The 16,820-nt window shown below is 38.4% G+C and overlaps 1 pseudogene; it reads right to left on the reverse strand.

The window, feature by feature from the left end:
• Window positions 1-655: 655 nt before the first annotated feature.
• Window positions 656-1,596, reverse strand: LOC137173419 (parkin coregulated gene protein-like; annotated as a pseudogene).
• Between the last annotated feature and the right edge of the window lie 15,224 nt (window positions 1,597-16,820).

A 16,820-nucleotide genomic window follows, 5' to 3' on the forward strand; every position in this document is an offset into this window, starting at 1 on the left:
GCTATTTGGTCAGCAGATCAGTTTTATATATTGCAAAGGCGGATTGGTAAATTTGATTGATTGATTGATTTAAGTGCTCTACATCTTTCCGGTGCCTGGCCCATATGGGCTTACAAGACACTAAACAATAATTACCAGGATGGCCACATAACAGATCATGATGTACAGTTCCACAGATTCAAAAAGAGAACATTTCAGAACATTTAGTTTACATGGAAGAGATGTTCTGTTATAATGGATACAGTGTCCTCTCCTATAAATCTCACTGGAACAAAAATCTCCATATTAAATAGCCAACTCAACATATCAGCTTCGCACAACCAAAACAAATCAGGATTGGTAAAAGAGGAAACAGCCACAGTGAGCTGGTAGACGAAAAGCAGCAACAGGCTCTTTTACTACAGTTTGTGCAAACCAGTGCACCTCTAATCATTAAGGGTAAACTTATTATTTTGTTCTGCTGTACTATCCGAGGGAAAACCATTTGCACTGTGCATCACAGATATAATTGCAGCAGTTCACTATTCAGCGTGGGTATTTCTGCCATATGGAAGAAAGCCGTTAGATTTCTGTGAACATGGTGCACAATCTGTGTGCACAATGAAAATAAGTAAATATGTTTGTGCCTGTTCAACAGTTAAGAGTAAATAATAATAATAATAACATTGTGACTTGACAGACATCTTATTAATGCTCTGGCATAATAGTTTTACAAAGCAACAAAGCTCTCAGTTCTTAAATGCAACATTTCATCATTTATTCAATCCAATAAGAAAAGTGAAAAGTATGAAGTCTGCTTTGTCGATCTGACAGCTCTCTCAGTTCATCATGCAGGACTGATAGGTGGGCACCATGTACTTGAAGGTGTCCTTCCCTCCATAGCACTCAAACATCTCAAGAGTCTCTTGGATCAGGTCACCAATGTTCTCTCTCTCTTCCACTGGCTGTATTCAATGCCATCTCCAGAGTTTATATTCCCGTTCTTGAAGATGTTGAAAATGGGGAGGATCTGTCTGTAGCAGGGCACCAGAGCCTCTCCCACCTGGTCTCCAGACATCACCAGATGCTACAGGACTTTCAGGGTAGTGCACATCACCTGATGGTTCCTCACGGTCAGGGCAGTCCTCGTACAGAACTCGTACAGATGAACACAAGCCATCAAAGAACAGAGGCAGGTGGTGATGGTAGTCCAGCTCCAGTCTCCACCTTCCATACAATACTGTTGCATGCTGGTTTATGCTGCAGTGCCAACGGCAGCTCTCCACACTTGTAGGATGAGCAAAAGGCAGTTGGCTTGGAAGGGCGCTCCCGAAAAGCCCCTGCAGCTGGGGGACCCTCGACCACAGTATTCATGGTGGCCTTCACGGTGAAGCCTCGGGCTTTGAGCCTCTTGTTCCTAAACATATTATCCACAGGTCTTCTCTTGTTAAATGATGTGGTGAATCCACACCAAAAACAAAGAGGAATGTTGATAATGAATACTTGTGTGTCTCTCAACATGTTTTTTGTAATGGTTGCTATCATGCATGTTAAGTTGTTCTTGTTTACGCATGAAGCAAAACATAAAAAGTCTGTTTGGGGACATCAAGGCATGTAAAGGCTTTATTTAAAATCCCATTGCTAAGCTCCACGCCCTTGGCTACTGTTGCTATGCTGGTTAAGTTGTTTTTTTTCTGTATCTCAAGATAAAAGAGCATAAAGATAATGATATTATTGTTTACATTATACACTCAGAGGTGTTTTAATATTTTGTTCATCCCATTTATATGAATTAGGGTAGGCTAAATATTACATACACCTCTGAGTATAACTCAATACAGCTCAACAACACCACATACTGCAGCCTCCAAAATTACCATGAAATCAATCAACACCTCTCTAGAAAGAGATTAAATAAAAATTGAACATTTGAACTTTTATGTATGTAGGATTTATTGCAATGATATTCTATTATTCTTCATTTTATCTAAGTGTACCTAATAAACTGGCAATATAATACAATAGAAGAAGTTTTTAAAACTGCTAAGCAGAGACAGATATTTGCAGAGATTGGTGCTAATGTAAACTCACCTTAACAGGTGCAACAGGAGCAACATGTCAGTCAAGCACACACAGCCCTGAGTAGATAAGTAACACCTGTGTGGGTGGACAAAGGGGCCTTTTATGGGAGTTGACAGTGTTTGGAGAGTTTGGCCCACAAGATAATTTACAATTAAGAATAGAATAAGCTACGATAACTAATTATTGGAAACTACAACTATCCTAAAATTGAAAAAACTAAGAGTGACACATCTACACTTTGCTATTTAGTTTAGACAATTGATAGAATTGATGCAAAGGATCTTTCTTTCCTGCAAGATTCGGAGCAAACATTTGTAAACACAGAATGGGAAGTAAGTGATGTTAGCCGGAGAGGAAACATTTTTTATACCATTTAACTGGAATTGTTATTGACTAAAGTTCAACCAGTAAAAAACTTAAAGTTGAAATATCTGTCTCAGTACTTTTTACTACAGTATCCTAACATGTCATATGCTGCAGTGTTAGCATTTACTCACATCATAGGCAGCTACAGACAGATGAATCTGTTCATCTTTACTTACAGTATAGTTATCAGGACAACATCAATTGTATTTACATGAATAAGTTGCCATGTCCTTCATTAATTCACTGGACTATATTTTGTAACACCTTGAAGACTGTGGAGGTTGTTCATCAGAGCCATCAAACTTCCTAGGGATGTGTGGGCCCCTTGATAATGATTTTGACTCTAATGAAAGGTGAGGAAGAGGAGGGTGTAGGAGCTGTGTCCTGACCTGACCCGCCAAGTGATGAAAGCAGACCATCTGGCAAAGACCAGGCAGATCCTTGATTATTTCAGTCTTCTCATTATCCGGAATGGCTTGCTGATTCTATGGCACGTTTAACAGCTGTGAAGTGCTTTCCTGCATTCAGTGGCAAGCTTTTGTATAAACAGCTAATCAGTCAAGACTTCAGACACTAAGTCGGTGAGTTATCTTGAAGAACTCAGCAAACACACCTGCAGAAATCTTTTGTCAACATACCTCACAACAAAATGTCTTAGTGCTTTGTTTTACACATAGTTTTTTTCATTTATGACCGAATTTATGATCTCCTAATATGACAAATTGTCATATTAGGAGGCGGCGGGTTGGGTGGATGGCTTGATAGAAGTGGAATTAGCTGCAGGAGGCCGCTGTTTGTTTCCCCTTTCCAACTGAGAGTTGGGACAGTTTTTAAAAAAAAACATAACTTTGATTGTCATGGTGTTTACTGTTGCCATGACAATGAAGGGTGCATAACTTTTAAGGAAGTAACTTAAACCCACCCCACGTTTCAAGTGATCATTTTAACTCAAACTATGATCTGTCCCTAACCCTGACCAAGTGGTTTTTGTGCTTAAATCTACCCAGACCTTAACCACAGCATTGTCACACCATAAAACAACATTATTTTTGTGATACTGCCGATAGAGGCGGCATATTAGAAAATGCTCCTATGAGTCATTCTGAAGTGCAGGTACAATTGACCTATGTGGTCACTTCATCATGAAGGTGTGTTAGACCAGTATACATTTTGCAGAATAAAATGCACTCTGCTGTTTGACCTTTTTGGAATAGTGAATGAGACTCCTTTGACATGAATGAATTGAAGCTTAAATGCCACCTCACCAGGTTTACGAAAATAAATCTTCAAACAGTAGACTTTTATCATCTTCTTTACAACATTTTTCTGACATCTGGTTTGAATGTCACCTTTTCAAATCTTTGAATCCTTCTCTGCTTTATTCAGATCCTCAGATTGCATGCAGCCCTTCTGTTCACCATGGCACACTATCCTATCATTACTGCTCCAGAAGCACTCTCTGGTCTCAGTACCAGTTGCATCTGAGAGCCAGGACTATTGGAGCCAGACTCCTCAGCAGATGCAGCTGATATGTTGAATCCATGTTTAGATATAATTGTTAGAGCAGCTGTGCTTTTAAAAAGGAACATTGAGCATAAAATGACTCCAAATATTAGACTAGATTGAAATGAAACACTTTGCAGCCTCCAAAAAGCTGACATGCCTTTGCTGTTGGGAAGTTTTTGTGTGGCACAGAGAGAGATGACAATCTCGCCGTCTTTCCTTCAAAATACTTCTGTGGCTTATCACATCGTGACTGTACATTATGACCCAATTTACAGTTTCCTTTCAGGAGCAAAAATAACAATTTAACTTGGAAACCTAGAGGGGGACCATGATGTTAAAAAAATGAGCAGGGTATCATTCAGTGGGAGAAAAGGCAATGTTTAACCCTCACCTTCTCTGCATTCTGAGATGAAAAGTGAAATAAATGAATGTGTAGAACGATGCAGTGGGGATTCCCGGGAGGCCTCGGCTGTATCCTTTTGTTGTAACTTCAAAGAATATTTCACAGGGGAATGAACTTTTCTCTCTCCTCCTCCCCTCCTGAGATCAGTCAGTGGTGAGGCTGCCGCGTGTTACTTTTATGCTCTCGAGCCGTCACATTGTTCTGATGGTGTTTCCCTAATCAACCTGTTAAACATGTGACCTGTGGATGGAAAACAGATTGAGATGGTGTCATCAGTTATAGTTGATAGTCACATTTTATCACTTAGAAACTCATTTGATGGTTAAAAAATTGATGATTTTGAAATAAAGAAAGAATTTTACCCCATGCTGAACCTAAGAAATCTAGTGAATCACTGTAACTTAAAGGGGACTTAACATGTGTTTTGTGATTATCTGTTATTTTTGTACTGTTGTAATGTTGGATGTCTATGTTACACATGGTCAAAGTTCCAAAACTTGAGGTGAAAGTATGTAAAAATGCTCTCTGAATTCTCTGAACACTTCATTTGCAAAGTTACCTCCACTTCCTCCTTGTGATGACATCAGATTGTTTCAGACACAGGCTGAACTGAGATCCTTCATAAAGGGCCAGTATAAGATAAGTAAGGAGGTTTTTTTTAAAATTGTAAATCATGCAAAGATATTCCAGTTGAGCAAATCTGTTACTGTTCACAGACAGCTGATGTTGTCTGTTTCCAGTGTTCATTCACCGGGTTCCCTGTAATAGTTGCATGAGATACCAAACACCGCAGCGTAACCAAGGTCTATATTATACAAAGTGTGTGACCTTAACACCAGAGGCTGCAGCTTGCATCCTGTGTCCTTCCGTCTATGTTGGTTTCTTTTAACCATCGCCACAAACTTTCTCTAACAATAACCAAGTGTTTTTCATCGTCATTCCCTAAACTTAAACTACGGTCATGGTTTAATTATCATATGAATCTTTTGTCTTTAGCAATGAAACAGAGTAACTAACAATGTGAACCTACAGATATAGTGTCAGATCAGAAAACACGCTTTGGAAGGCAATGACAAAAAAATATTTTGTGATTTTAGAACAGTTGACAACGTACTCAGTTACTAAAGCAGAAATTATAGTTTCCACATCCATCTGTGAGTCCACAAGAGTCCGCTAGGGTCTGCGTGATGTAAATTTTGTCATCAGAGGGTGTAAGTGTAGGCTCCGTGTGGACATCTTCAATTTGTTGTGTCACAACGCTGTGTTTCTGTAGACGCCGATCTACTGCGCATATGTGGAACGTGTCCTCCAAAAAAAAAGTGATTCTGGGATTTTTGGTCTGTATCTTAAGTTAAATTTGTGGGGGTTTTTTCACATTTTTGCCAAGATAACAATTCTTTTGCAAGCATAAAACAAAGGTTTTCATAGTGCAGCTTTAGCTCACACTTGTGGTCACCGGAAGTGTTTTCATGTGCAAACGTTTCTGTAACGCATCGGGTTGAATGTGTTATGAGCTGCACTTCAAACACAGACACACATTTGAATCTGAAACGTTTTCATATTCTAATCTCACCTATGTTCTCCATCATGCACGGATTGAATATTCATGGCTGGTAAATATTTGCTCTCTCTAGTCTGACATTGCCATCAGTCTTTCCTGATGCATGTCTTGTCACATTGAGCGTTTGCACAGTATACGGTGCGTTTTATGAATAATTCAACAGGAAGTGGGATTCTTTTTGCAGCAAATGTCCCACTGTTCATGATTACCTCAAATCCATCATCACTCTTGAATTTCATTCCAACCACACTGTTTCCATTCTGTGTCAAATATATTTCCTGTAATCTCCTGCTAATTTAAATTCATCGACCATCCACAAGTTTGCTAAGAAAACACAGTTTACCAGAGCTAACATTGCATGCTGCACCATTGGAAATAGACATTACATATCCTTAATTCTACTTAAAATAGTCAGTTATTTACAATTCTGCTCAAACACCACATATGTGATCTTTAAGTGACGTATCATATATTCCTCAGTCCTCGCTTGACTCGGGTTAAGTGGCTCATCTGGACGTACGAGGTCAGGACAAAACTTGACACTTTACAATACCTTCGCCTTAATTTGTCTCACTGTGGCTTCCCTGTTCTGTCTGATTTATCAATTTCATACACAGAGCTCAGATAGAGGATTATGAGGATGTAGGAGGGTTACAAATGACAGAAATGGGTCTCAAATTGGGTTTTGGTCTGACAGCCCTTCAGGGAGAGTTTCAAAGGCGGTATGCCGGTTGCATCTCTCCGGTTCAAGCCTTGTTCATGTATCCTTGAGCAAGACGTTGAAGGCAACCAGCTCCCTTCTGCACTGAAGCAAAGGAAGGGAGAATTTCCCTTTAGGGGTTTTTTAAGAATAAGAAAATTTATGAAAAAAAAATTAAATGTATATTAGATTGCAAGCAGAGCACAACACTCTAAAAGCAAGGTAAACTTTATTATACCAGATATGGAAATCTGTGTGGTCAAGGTGCAGAACTACACAGAACAGCCATAAAACAGACACACACACAGCATTTCCAAGCACCCTTACTCTAGCATACCCTGACACACACACACACCAATGTAGAGACAAATAAATACTTCATATACAGTGGACTAAATGATCCCTGAGAAACAAACTCTGCATCAGCATTCAAGTCAACTAATAAAATATAGAATATATCGCACCGTGCCAGTGTTGCACAAGGATTACCATTGCACATAGCCCTTGCCAAAATACCATCAAAAATTCTGTACTGTTCCGCTCATGCTTTATTAAAAAGGTTGACTCAAGAAATTTAAAATATTTTCTTGACTAGTCCTTTTACATATTGTTTATGCTGAGAAGCTGCATAAAAAGTGTTTTTAATGAACCTGTCGTGCAGAAATTCTACGATCAAAGCGTTCGGGTGCTGGGGCGAAATGCTTATTCATGGTCAAACTTCATATGACAACTCAACACTGTAAAGACTGTTTGTACTGCACTACAGTAGATACTTCATTAAGCAGTAGCTTGAGGTACATTTTAATTGGTAAGAGAACGGTAAGAGCTGTCTCTCGACTTCCCTGTGTGTGGTTACCAGTTAAATTTTTCATTCGCCACGGTCTATTTAACCCAAATATAATGCACTCTCTCTCCGTTCATATGGCAATCAATAGACTTCCATCACACTGCTCGGATTTTAGTGGTTGTAAAGCTGAGTGTGAATCTATAGCTTCCCACCAAACCAGCCCTTACAGTGCTCTGCTGCCCATCTTTATGTTGCGATAATTTAAGGCTGCTGACAGGACTTAATAGAAATGCACTTCCCAGCACCTTTAACATCCCTCTCTGTCTGATATACAGTATTTATTAATATTTGCCTGTCCAGTTCCCTGCTGTTTCCCAGAAGCAGCTGTCTAATAATGAATGGGAGGAAATGACTGAAGTCACACTCACATATGTCAGTTTCCATTCAAAAGAAAAAAATGATTTGAATTCAATCCTTATTGAACCATATGAGGGAAGGAATCGTTAGTTCTCGCAGGAGACCTTTAGTCTTAGACCTTTCCCCTCTCTCCCTCCATCTTGCTCTTTCAACCCAACCAGTTGACGCAGATGGCCGATCACCTAGAGCCCAGTTCTGCTCAAGGTTTCTTCCCATTAAAAGGGGAGTTTTTCCTTGCTGCTGTTGCCAAATGCTTGCTCATGGGGAAATGTTGGGTCTCTGTAAGCTAAATAGTACAGGCTAGACCTGCTCTATGTGAAAAGTGCCCTGAGATAACTACTGTTGTGATTTGGCGCTATATACGGTAAATAAAATTGACTTCTTCATTATGTGTTGTGCTGATAGTAGCAAACCTAGAGAACATTAACATTTGTGTCTAAAAAAAAGTCTTGTAACTTTTTGTGCAGTATGTTCAAAACTTCAGAAGTTGGAAGCAACTCTGCACCAGTGGAAAATAACCAGAAAGCATCATTAAAGGGATATCTTGGTGGTGGTGGTGTCTTGGTAACCAAGCTGGTAAATGAAGAAAAACATGACATAAAGAGGCTACAACCAAGGGTTGCACTTGGGCACCACAACAGTGCTTAGAGCTAAATGCTAACATAATCACAATGACAGTACTAACATGTTGATATTTAACAAGTTATATTTAGCATGTTCATATTTACTAATTAGCACTAAACATAAAGCATAGCTGAGGTTATGTTGCATTGGCAAACATAACTGCTGCTTAGATTATGTTCACAGGCAACGGTGCACTACATGTCATGCTAAAGTCAGAAAGAGGAGGTCGGACACTAGAGTCTGGGGTTTGCATTACGAGTCCTGCATGTGGTTTGGTTTAGACAACAAAGCACTTTGGTTAAAGTTAGTGAAAGATTGTGGTTTCATTTAAATGTTCATAAACACGTCGAGCTTCAAGTCACTGCAGACTTTTTTTCTGGATTAAACTAAGACCATCAAAGTGCTGCCAGTGCCCAAACATAACCATAAAAGTTTAATAATGTCACTGCAAGATCATATTTTGGTGAGGAAAAAGCAAACTACATTGTCTCTGAACATTTCATTTTTGCAATTTGCCAAATACGTTAATTTTCTCATTTTCTCATTATGTTGACAGAGAGCTCAACAAAGAAAATTCAGCCAGCATTTCTAACAAAGCGGTTTAGACATATTTGAACACAATTTCTAGGTGACAGGTTTGGGGGCTTATGGGAAAGCCATTAATGTTTTGCAAGAATTTGGTCATGAACCAAATTAAAAACTTTTTTCCGCTAGAGAAAACCTCCAGGGATCATCAAAGTCATAAAGAGTCCTCCTCTGGCCACTAAGGATATCTGTACCAAATGTCATAGATGTTGAGACATTTCACTAAAAGCCAGAAATCTCAACCTCACAGTGGTCAAAGAATCTCCAAAGTCAGTAAGATTCATCCTCTGGGGACCATCAATGTGTACAACATTTAATGGCAATGTGTCCTGCAGTTGTCATATTTCAGTCTGGACCAAAGTGGTGGACAAATCGACAGACATCTGACAGCTACAAGACTTACACCAGTGCATAATTTACAAAAGAACTCTAAAGTATAATTAATTGTTGTTGCAGGTGGTGTCGTGGTGACTAAATGGATAAATAAGGGTGAAAAATGCCTGAAACTAATTAAATATTCTGTTGCACATTGCTGATTACATAGCTGTTTCCCTCAGCTTTGAGAGCATTTCAGGGCAAATATATAAAAAAGCATTCATATTGTCCAAGTTACCTGATCTAATTAAATGGGACCATTAACACCATCAGTAGCACAATGTCACAGACACTCAATATGTTTCACCGCCCCTGATAATTCCCCCACATCTCTAGTGCATCAGCAGCAGTGTTGATAAAACCATATTAATAATGTGGCAACACAAAAGCTTTTTCCAGGCTGATCACTTTTTCCCTTGGCCTAATGCACAACAGCATTACCCTCAGTGCTACTATTATGAAATGTAAAGTCAAATCAGTGCCACTCCAGCCGTATGTTATTAAGTGCAAATTGGAAAAACAGCCTGCAGCCTCACAGCTCAGCATCATAGTGATCTATCATGTTAATCCCTCTGACGGGGCGATTCATTTTATGATGCACAACAAACCAACGACAAACGCACGTTTACTTTTAAAGCATGTGTAACGGAGCATTAATTATTAAGCAGCCAATTATAAAGGAATATTTATGGTGCAGCTGTAATAAACGAAGCTAATGTCATTTTTATATTTGTGTTATTGTGTGTCTAATCCATGAGGCTTGTTAACCTCAGACACACTGCAGCTCCTTGAATATTTCTTTATTTTGTTCTCCTCATATACTGTACTGCTCACATACTTTCCTTATGAGCTCCCAACTAAAAGTCTTTTTATTTAAATTGAGTGATAGATGAAGCCTTTCTAAGAAGGTTGCCACTCACTCCAGTGTGACTGCTGCCTATGGTCGGCATGGAAACGTGGACGCAACTGAGCAGTGAGCGATTCAACAACACAAACCGCTTTCTCCATCTGTCTGGTGTGTGTCGGTGACTGTGTGCAGCCATCTGTAGATGAGGGGAGGGGAGCTGCTCTGATGCACACAAACATCCTGGGAAAATGTCAAAACACAGAAGGCACTGAGGTGTCTGACCTACAAATTACTGTAAATGTCTCGGACCAGGAGAGTAGATCAGTGCTGCAACAACACAGTTTGTACAAGCATTAGTGTTATGGCGCCTTGGCCTTGAAGCCAGATAATCTTTATTTAATGACTGTTATTAACATTTCTTATTCAATGTCAAAGAAAGATGTCCTGATCATGTTTTTTATCCATATTGGACAATTCTGCACATCACCGTTAACATCCAACGCCAGTGTTCAGTGCCAATCTGTGCTATTTATGTAGCAAGGCAGGAAGTAAGAATGTAGAGGTCAGGATGGTCTGACTTTCATGCAGGAGACCAGAGTTTAGCCTCTTTCACAATACTCCCCAGTAAATGACTGGGCTAACCCTTCAGGCACTGTTAGTGATTTCCACTATTCACACATGCAGCTACATTCAGGAACTTTTCCGTCTTGCACCTCTTCACACGGTCGTGCAACTCAACAGAAGAAGAGGGAGAAACTCACAGTAGATTAAACTTTCAAACTAGGCATCCTGATCAAATATGAATCAAGATTATGTTACAGCATTGCCTGTTTCTCGCCTCAAATATTTCCAGAAACATATTTTAGTGTTTAGCTGTAATATGAGAAGGTTTGTGACGTGGCCACCATGTTTGCATCCTGTCACACACCTGCAGTTAACATTTGCGTTTTAAATTTTAACTAGAGCTGCAACAATGATTAATCGATTAGTTGCCAACTATTAAATTATCCGCCAGCTGTTTTGATAATTGATTAATCATTTTGAGTTATTTTTTAAAAAAAATAATATCCAGATTCTCAAATGTGAATATTTTCTGGTTTCTTTAGTCTTCTGTGGCAGCCCTAATTTCAACCGAAACCCAATCTTTGTCAAACCTTAACCATGGACGGATATTGACATAGAGAAAGAACCCTAAACCTTAAAAATGTCACCAGGGTTTTGCTGAATTATCCATCACCAAAGTTCTTGTCCGATCCAAGTCCTGCCAATACCGAGTCTGATCCAGTATTTATTTATTTATTTTTTCCCAGGTAACAGCTGCACAGTGCCCGCTTAGACTAGAGTAAGCAAAAATTAAATTTAGAAAAGTAATTTAAATAAGTGTGATAACTGAAAATGTAACCTGTCCTTTGATGGTTCCCTGTAATATTCTCCATGGCGCCCAATATTATTTAGTATAACGTGGATCTACGGCAGCAGAAAGTTTTGGAAAGGATACGGACTCTTCAACTCCAGTGTTAAACCAAATATGGAAGTTTTAATAAAATCTGTCTACTAATCTGTCCCTGCATGCATAGAGAAGAAGGGCAGCTTCGATGAATAGTTTTATAAGACATATAATCATAAAACCCTGAGAGATACTGTTGTTCTTTTCAGACATCATTTTAAGCAGCCATGTGAGGGTCATTTTCATGCAGGCGTTCAGTGGTGTGATCTTCATTAAACTTAATTTGACTGCAGAAAGTAATAAAACATCTTTTAATAAAATATCTGTTTACACAGAGAAATGAAATAACTAAATATAGGACGATAAGACGTTATTCTGCTGAAGAGAGATCTCCATTCCCAATAATTTACTTATAGATAATAATGAGAGAATAAGAGAAGCAACTCTGAATTTTATAATTATTAAATTTACTTCTAGGCTTCTGAATTATTGTGCAGTTTTTACTCAGTCTTTGTCCGTAGAACTATTTTCATTAAGTCTTCTTCTTCTACTACAACAACAACACAGTGCTTTATATAATAATGTTGCAAAAAAAAAAGCATGCATAGTTACAAAAGTTGTGAAGAAAGAAACAAAATACAATTTTAAAATTCAATAAAAATTAAAGATATGAAAATATCAAACTACTGAAAAGCAAGATTAAAATTGTGAATATTAGCTAAAGAAACTTTCAGAAGTTGCATATCTGAAACTGTTTTTTAATGAGTCTCTGAAATCTCCTTGGTTACCCAGTCCAGAGGTGACAGGTGTATATATCAGTATAGTGGGTTTTGATCTAGACCTGGTCTAATGTGGTCTGGATGGAGAAATAGTGAAATCACACTTTTTCACAAGTAGAAGTGGTAAAAAAACAAAATCAGCTGCTAAATATCATTATTTATGTTTCCCTTTGTTCTCTCAGGCAACTGCCTGTTTTTGACTGTCAGTGATCAAACCAAACAGCCAATCAAAGGTCAGTATTCAGAGTGACCAAAGGAGTGGACTGTCTACTCCGTCCCTGCCTCCAAAGTCTCAAAAGTCAACTTGACTAGCGAGCGTTGAGCAGTTGGATGCTCAACGCTCGCATAAGGATGCTTTCTGTTCGCAGATACTGTTCTGTGCGCTCAAATCACGTGCACATGCCTGGTTTTTATGTGCGGGTTTTGAAACGAATTAAACGCCATATATTTTTCTCTGCTTATATCAATGTCAGTGTGAGGAAACTGGTTATTATAATCATGTTTCCACTTTGTTTGTCAAAATTATAAACCAATAATGGTGATGAATGCAGAAGACCTGAGAGGTTTTTTTTCCTGTAGGAAAATAAAAGGAGGCATCTGTAGAAACGTAGTGTGTGAGTGATGTTTACACTTGTTTTAACCATCTGTTCCTATCGCTGCCATCATTGTCAAAGTCCAAACATTACACACATACACACCTGATGCCAGATGCAAAACCACACATGTTACAATATGTCACATAACATATGAATTAATTGCCTGTCCTGGATTCAAAGTCCACCTGAGATCATTTCTGTTTCATGTATTCGGTCAAAACGATCATTACCACAAAGATGAAGTCTTTTATTTAATGATATGTTTTTCTGCAGCGACAGCGCTTGGTGCTCTTCTATTGGCATGAATTTTGGTTGCAACAGATGATATTGGCACTGTAATTTATCTGGTGAAATAACTGTGTGGGTAGACAGATAAAATTGCTCCTAGTATCATTTCATTTCCATCCGATATTTGCTCTGAAATTGGACAGTCTGGGCATTCGCCATCGCCTAAGTGGACCCATGAAAGAATGATGTAACAAGCTGAACACCATCTTGTCTATGATGCCAGACAAACCAAACAGAGTGGAGTAGAATCAAAAGACGTGAATTAATCACAAGAAAAAGTACATTTGAGATGCTGATCACATGTGGAACATCATAAAATAGTTTGCTTATAAGGTATTTCATGTGAAATTTAAGTCCTTATGTGAAAACAACATATATATACACTGTATGATATCATTTCACATGTGATAAATTCACAAACAGACATATGTGGTTTTCTGGCAATTCATGTGAAAAATGTCCAAAAGCCAAGTTTAACCAGCTTGTTGGCCCTCTCTCCCTTTCTTGTGGTTTTACCATAATAAGGAAGTCCTCATGTTTACCACAATATGGAGTCTCCAAAAGTCACCAGACAGTGAAGAGTCACTCTGTGTGCTGTCGTCCTTGAATTTAAGTCAAGTATTCAATGATATTTTGTTGACAGTTCCATACTTCCATGGCCTTTACAGATAGGAGCACAGGGAGTTATTTATAGTGAAATAATATATATATATATATAGTAGGTCTACTTCAAAGACCTTCTTTGCTGTTTCTGTTTCACTGAGTTTCTGACACTTTCACAAGAAACTTTCCTTTCTGGCGAGACTTTATTTATGCACATAGTCACTGTGGTTCAGGGACTGTAGCAGTTTTAAAAATTTGAATATGTCATTTTAGTTTTTGCTCCAAAACAGGGGTGAGTGGAAGAGGTTAACCATTTAACACAGCTTAAAGAAACTTTTTTTCTTTTGTACCTTGAATCTATGGTCCAATTTTATTGTTTGGTGATTTTTTTTTTCTGTCACCCGTCAAAATGGAAAATAATATGACGTTGCATCAAGATTTCCAGTCCAGCAGCGATCAAGTTCAGTTTGCCAAAAAATTAAACTCAAGAATCATCAGTAACTGTTCAGAGTCAAAAAGGAAAGACGTTTTCTAAGTGTACTAATTTGTACCAATGACCAACAATTGACCATTGCTAAGCCCCGCCCCCTTAGTTACTGTTGCTATACCTGTCAAACTTACCATACTGCTGCACATTTGCTAAATTCTCAATATTTTTTAAACAAATTTTAGAATTTTTGATAGCCATCTAATTAACGTTAAATCTGTGACTTTGATGAAAACTATTTGAGCAATATATAAAAATAGCTCATAAACAACATTGCTTCTGCTTCTTCTGCACATGGAGTCAACAAGCAGAGATACGAACAGCACCACTCTGCCATTGCAACTCACACTGTGGTGGGATTACATTAGTCGTGATGAGAACTACCATATGAATTAAGAAAGTTCAGAGAGTTAAACTTATTCACATTCCTCATGTGAAAAGTTGGTATGTATGTTCAAGACATAACGCAGAATGTCTCAGGCACATTTTGAACAGGCACTGCAGTTCATCCAATCAATGTCAGCACATCTCAAAATTGTCTATTGACAGTCTGCATGTGAGGCGTTTAGGGGATGGGCACTGTTCTCTCCAGGTAATGAGAAATCAGCCCGTTCCAAACAGTCATGTTTTGAATGAACACTGCACTGGTACTTACAATGTACGTGAAGGGGGGCAAAAATCCACACTCCTCCTTCTGTGCAAAAATGTATTCAAAAGTGTGGCGGCACTGATTCCCCAGACTTCAACTGATTGGGAAGAAGAAGCCTGAGAAACACCAGTTCCAAACCACATAAAAACAGAAAATATATTTACTTGGAGAAAAAGCTCACAAGTGCCTTCACAATGAAAAATGCCTCCTTAATAATAATGAACAAATGCTTTTTCAGTGATGTTAAATACCTACTCAATAATAATGAACACATGCCTCTTCAATTATAATTAAATGCCTCTTCAATAATAAGGAAATGTGCATAAAGGAGGTTTCAATGAAGCGTCAAAAAGGCCTAAACAGACCAGAGTTTCTGTCTGACAATATCTGCTAAAATAAGGTCTACAGTAAGTCGATGAAGGATCAGAATGACAAGGGTGCATAATTTCCCACCTCTCTTAAGCCCCAGAGAAAGTGCATCGTCACACCCTGATTGGCCGCGAGGAGAATGCGCCCAGCTGCTCTCAATTACTGTTAAGGAGCCACAGGTGACCTGAATAACCCTCCAATCAACTCAGAGGAAATCCGACATTCAGCTACATGAATTCGGAAAAAGGGAAATGACAGCAAGTACCCAAGAATGGTTGACTGCGACAAAAGTTTATCTGAAGCTAATATGAAGCTTCAGCGTCCAAATTAGTCAAATCAAGCAGATATCTTTCAATGTCACAGTCTTTTTAGTGCCAAAGTTCCTCTTTTTGTTACTATACTTCCACTGCAGCACAACAGGGAAACACAAAGAGAGAATTTGATGCTAAAAAGACTGTAAATGTGTCAGATATCCACCTGATATGATTAACTCAGACTGCTGAAGCCTCATATAAGCTTCAGACTAAATAACACACTGTGGATTTTGGCCTCCATCACTTACATTGAAAGTGCATTTGAAGGGGATCTTTTAACAGCCAGCATGAACAGGAGGAATGATTGCAGCAATTAAAACCTCTCTCAGTGTTCCTATAGGAAGCTGACTGACCTGAAAAATTGTGAACTTATTCTTTAAGGCTAAAGCTACATGCCCCAGGGAAATGGAGGCAATAAGGAGCAGCATTTCTTGTCTTCCAGAGAAGCCATTATAGCTATTATAAGCTATTTTAATTAAAAATGTAATTAAAATGTTATTTCGTCATAACATAAGCCCATTCCGTTGCTTTATATAGAAAAACATACTTTGACACGCAATACAGAGGTGAGATTTATGTGTTATCGTTAGTATTTTCAAATAGTGGGTTTCACTTTTACAAAAGAAAAGGCTTTGAGGATGAGGATTAACTGTTGAATATTAGGAAACTTATTGCTTTCTTGGGTAACACGTAGCTCGCTTAAAAGTTTCCCAAATCCAGTAAAGAGCAGGACAGAGCTGCTAACATTAGCCTAGTTTGACTCCTACACCATGGCTGTGCCTGAATGTAATCTGTAACCCCACAAAATAATGTAGGTAGTTAATAATAATAATAATAATAATAATATGTTCCTTGGTTTTCGCTAATGTTTGCAGTTTACATTACAGCAGTTTAATTAAATCTTTGCACTTTTTCTCTTGTGTTTGGAAAGGTGGTTAAAAAAAAAGCCATGTACACACTATTTATACATGTGGAGAAATACAAAGCTTGACAGATCTGCTGTGCCTAGTTACGGTTGCTAAGCTATGATTGGACAATTGCTATTCAGAGGAAGAT

The sequence above is a fragment of the Thunnus thynnus genome, chromosome 21 (assembly GCF_963924715.1).
Source record: "Thunnus thynnus chromosome 21, fThuThy2.1, whole genome shotgun sequence".
In the NCBI taxonomy this organism is placed as follows: Eukaryota; Metazoa; Chordata; class Actinopteri; order Scombriformes; family Scombridae; genus Thunnus; species Thunnus thynnus.